Source organism: Phocoena sinus, chromosome 5 (genome assembly GCF_008692025.1).
Source record: "Phocoena sinus isolate mPhoSin1 chromosome 5, mPhoSin1.pri, whole genome shotgun sequence".
NCBI lineage: Eukaryota > Metazoa > Chordata > Mammalia > Artiodactyla > Phocoenidae > Phocoena > Phocoena sinus.
This window is the reverse complement of record NC_045767.1, coordinates 24,241,774-24,247,566: the sequence shown is the minus strand read 5'-3', so window position 1 is coordinate 24,247,566 and position 5,793 is coordinate 24,241,774.

Genomic DNA, 5,793 nt, shown 5'->3' with positions numbered 1-5,793 from the left:
GAGATACACCACGTTCTTGGATTGGAAGAATCAACATTGTGAAAATGACTCTACTACCCAAAGCAATCTACAGATTCAATGCAATCCCTATCAAACTACCAATGGCATTTTTCACAGAACTAGAACAAAAAATTTCAAAATTTGTGTGGAAACACAAAAGACCCCGAATAGCCAAAGCAATCTTAAGAAAAACGGAGCTGGAGGAATCAGGCTCCCTGACTTCAGACTATACTACAAAGCTACAGTAATCAAGACAGTATGGTACTGGCACAAAAACAGAAATATAGATCGGTGGAACAGGATAGAAAGCCCAGAGATAAACCCACGTACATATGGTCACCTTATCTTTGATAAAGGAGTCAAGAATATACAGTGGAGAAAAGGCAGCCTCTTCAATAATGGTGCTGGGAAAACTGGACAGCTACATGTAAAAGAACGAAATTAGAACACTCCCCAACACCATACAGAAAAATAAACTCAAAATGGATGTTTATTTATGTATAAATATATAAAAATATATATTTATTTATGTATAAATATATGTATAAATATATACATGTATAAAAAATAAATGTAAGGCCAGACACTATCAAACTCTCAGAGCAAAATATAGGCAGAACACTCTATGACATAAATCACAGCAAGATCCTTTTTGACCCACCTCCTAGATAAACAAATGGGACCTAATGATACATAGAAGATTTTGCACAGTAAAGGAAACCATAAACAAGGTGAGAAGACAACCCTCAGAATGGGAGAAAATATTTGCAAATGAAGCAACTGACAAAGGATTAATCTCCAAAATTTACAAGCAGCTCATGCAGCTTAATATCAAAAAAACAAAAACCCAATCCAAAAATGGGCAGAAGACCTAAAGAGAAATTTCTCCAAAGAAGATATACAGATTGTCAACGAACACATGAAAGAATGTTCAACATCATTAATCATTAGAGAAATGCAACTCAAAACTACATTGAGATATCATCTCACACCGGTCAGAATGGCCATCATCAAAAAATCTACAAACAGTAAATGCTGGAGAGGGTGTGGAGAAAAGGGAACCCTATTGCACTGGTGGTGGGAATGTTAAATGATACAGCCACTGTGGAGAACACTATGGAGGTTCCTCAAAAACCTAAAAATAGAACTACCATATGACCCAGCAATCCCACTACTGGGCATATACCCTGAGAAAACCATAATTCAAAAAGTGTCCTGTACCAAAATGTTCACTGTAGTTCTATTTACAATCGCCAGGTCATGGAAGCAACCTAAGTGTCCATCAACAGGTGAATGGATAAAGAAGATGTGGCACATACATACAATGGAATATTACTCAGCCATATAAAGAAACAAAATTCAGTTATTTATAGTGAGCTGGAGGGACCTAGAGTCTGTCAAACAGAGTGAAGTCAGAAAGAGAAAAACAAATATTGTATGCTAACACATATATATGGAATCTAAAAAAAAAAATAGGTCATATAGAACTAGGGGCAAGATGGGAATAAAGACACAGACCTACTAGAGAATGGACTTGAGGATATGGGGAGGGGGAAGGGTAGGGTGGGACAAAGTGAGAGAGTGGCATGGACATATATACCCTACCAAACGTAAAATAGATAGCTAGTGGGAAGTAGCCACATAGCACAGGGAGATCAGCTTGGTGCTTTGTGACCACCTAGAGGGGTAGGATAGGGAGGGTGGGAGGGAGGAAGAGGCACGAGGGAAGAGATACGGTGACATATGTATATGTAAAACTGATTCACTTTGTTATGAAGCAGAAACTAACACACCATTGTAAAGCAATTATACTCCAATAAAGATGTTTAAAAAATATATATGATTATCTCGAGGCAGAAAAGGCTTTTGACAAAATTCAACACCCATTTATGATAACAACTCTCCAGAAAGTGGGCATGGGGGAAGCTACCTCAACATAATAAAAGCCATATACAACAAACTAACGGAAAACATCATTCTCAATGGTGAAAAACTGAAAACATTTCATCTAAGATCAGGAACAAGACAAGGATGCCCACTCTCACCACTATTATTCAACATCATTTTGGAAGTCCTAGGCATGGCAATCAGAGAAGAAAAAGAAATAAAAGGAATCCAAATCGGAAACGAAGAAGTAAAACTGTCACTGTTTGCAGTTGACATGATGCTATACACAGAAAATCCTAAAGATGCCACCAGAAAGCTACTAGAGCTAATCAACGAATTTAGTAAAGTCACAGGATACAAAATAAATGCACATAAATTTCTTGCATTCCTATACACTAACAATGAAAGATCAGAAAGAGAAATTAAGCAAACAACCTGATTTACCATTGCAACAAGAAGAATAAAATACCTAGGAATAAACCTACCTAAGGAGACAAAATACCTATATGCAGAAAACTATAAGGTGCTGATGAAATAAATCAAAGATGACACAAACAGTTGGAGAGAGATACCATGTTCTTGGATTGGGAGAATCAATATCATGGAAATGACTATACTACCTAAAGCAATCTACATATTCAATGAAATCCGTATCAAATTATCAATGGCATTTTTCAGAGAACTAGAACAGAAAATTTTACAATTTTTATGGAAACACAATGACCCTGAATAGGCAAAGCAATATTAAGAAAGAAAAATGTAGCTGGAGGAGTCAGGCTCCCTAATTTCAGACTATACTACAAAGCTACATTCATCAAATCAGTATGGTTCTGGCACAAAATCAGAAACATAGACCATTGGAACAGGAGAAAGCCCAGAGATGAACCCATGCACATATGGTCTCCTAGTCTATGACAAAGGAGGCAAGAATATACAATGGAGAAAAGGCAGCCTCTTCAACCAGTGGTGCTGGGAAAACTGGACAGCTACATGTAAAAGAATGAAATTAGAACACTCCCTAACACCATACACAAAAATAAACTCCAAATGGATTAAAGACCTGAATGTAAGGCCAAGGACTATCAAACTCTTAGAGGAAAACATAGGCAGAACACTTTATGACATAAATCACAGCAAGATCCTTTTTGACCCACCTCCTAAAGAAATGGAAATAAAAACAAAAATAAGCAAATGGGACCTGAAAAAACTTAAGCTTTTGCACAGCAAAGGAAACCATAAACAAGACCAAAAGACAACCCTCAGAATGGGAGAATATATTTGCAAATGAAGCTACTGACAATGGATTAATCTCCAAAATATATAAACAGCTCATGAAGCTCAATATCAAAAATATAAACAACCTAAGCCAAAAATTGGCAGAAGACCTAAACAGACATTTCTCCAAAGACAACATACAGATGGGCAACAAACACATGAAAAGATGCTCATCACTAATTATTAGAGAAACGCTAATCAAAACTACAATGAGGTAACACCTCACATGGGTCAGAATGGCCATTATTAAAAAATCTACAAACAATAAATGCTGGAGAGGGTGTGGAGAAAAGGCAACCCTCTTGCACTGTTGATGGGAATATAAATTGATACAGCCACTATGGAGAACAGTATGGAGGTTCCTTAAAAAACTAAAAATAGAACTACCATATGACCCAGCAATCCCACTACTGGGCATATACCCTGAGAAAAGCATAATTCTAAAACACACATGCACCCCAATATTCACTGCAGCACTATTTACAATCGCCAGGACATGGAAGCAACCTAAATTCCCATCAACAGAGGAATGGATAAAGACGATGTGCTACATATATACAATGGAATATTACTCAGCCCTAGAAAGGAATGAAATTGGGTCATTTGTAGAGACGTGGTTGGACCTAGAGACTGTCATACAGAGTGAATTAAGTCAAAAGAGAAAAATATCATATATTAACGCATATATATGGAATCTAGAAAAATGGTATAGATGATCTTATTTGCAAATAGAGACACAGACATAGAGAAAAAAACATATGAACACCAAGCAGGGAAGGGTAGGGTGGGATCAATTGGGAGATTGAGATTGACATACATACACCATTGATTCTATGTACAAAATAAATAACTAATGAGAACCTACTATACAGCACAGGGAACTCTACTCCGTGCTCTGTGGTGACCTAAATGGGAAGGAAATCCAAAAAAGAGGGGATATGTGTATAGTATAGCTGATTCAGTTTGTTGTACAGTACAAACTAACACAACATTGTAAAGAAACTATACTCCAATAAAAATTAATTATAAAAAAGAAGTCTACAAATAACAAATGTTGGAGTGGATGTGGAGAAAATGGAACCCTTGCACGCTGTTGGTGGGGTGTAAATCAGTGCAGCCACTGTGGAAAACAGTATGGAGGTTCCTTAAAAAACTAAAACTAGAGCTACCACATGATTCAGTAATTCTTCTGCTGGGTATATGTGCAAAGAAAATGAAAACAGTAATTTGAAAAGTTACATGCATCCCAATGTTCATAGCAGCATTATTTACAATAGCCAAGATGTGGTAGCAGTCTAAGAGCCCATCAACAGATGAATGGATAAAGATGTGATATATATATACATAATGGAATACTCCTCAGCCATAAAATGAATGAAATTCTGCCATCTGCAAGAACGTGGATGGACCTAGAGAGTATCACGTTTAGTGCAATAAGTCAGAGAAAGACAAATACTGTTATCACTTATATACCAGTGGACTCTGAAAAGTGAAAACAAAAGAAAACCTAAAAAAATCAAAACAAAAAACAAACGTATTAACAAAGCAAACAGATTCACAGATATAGAGAACTAGTGATTACCAGTAGGGAGCGGGTAGGGGAAAGGGGCAAGATAAGAGCATGAAACTGAGAATCTACTATGTATAAAATTGATAAGCAACAAGGATATATTGTACAACACAGAGAAATATAGCCATTATTTTGTAATAACTTTAAATGGAGTATAATCTATAAAAATGTTGAATCACTATGTTGTACACCTGAAAGTAATATTGTAAATCAACTACACTTCAGTTAAGAAGAAACTAAACATAGCAAACCCTATAACTCAATCATTACACTCATAGATATTTAACCTACCTATTTGTTCATGTGTCTGCCCCCCAAAATCCCAAGAGTATTTATAATAGAATCACCACCAACAGTTCAATGGACCAATAATTGTGATACACTCATATACTGGAACACTATAGAGTTATGCATAATTAAATTAGTACTATATACAACAGCATGAATGAATTCATGAATATTAAGTGAATAAGCCAGGCATAGGAGAATGTGTTTGCACACACAAAATTATATACACATAATATACATAAAATCATAAATATTTTAAAACATATATGTATATATGATTTTATCTAAGTAGATTTCAAAAAAACAAGAAAATAATCTATGATATAAAACTCCAGTAAACACTTTCCAAAGAAATTATTGACTTGGTGGAAAGGGAGGTACTTAAAAGAGGAAATCTTACACGTGGTACTGGCAATGTTGTATTTCCAGATATATGGGCTTGAAACAAGAGTACGTCATGTTATGAAAAATACTTTGAACTGAAAGCATGATTTGTGAATTTTTCCATGCGTTTAACTATATTTATTGCCAGTTTTTTTTTAATTCAAGGTTAAGTGATTGTATTTTCAAAAAATTTTGTTAAGTAGTATTTTCATGGAAATACAAGTTAAAATAGAGCAAATAAATATTGTTTGAACAATGCATTAAATATTTATTTCATGAGGAAAATGGCTTAGGTAAATAGTCAATAAATGCATGAAATATATCACTGCTTATAAATGCCTTTATCAAAGCTGCACTTGAAGTGATTAGTAATTTCTCTAATAGATGGG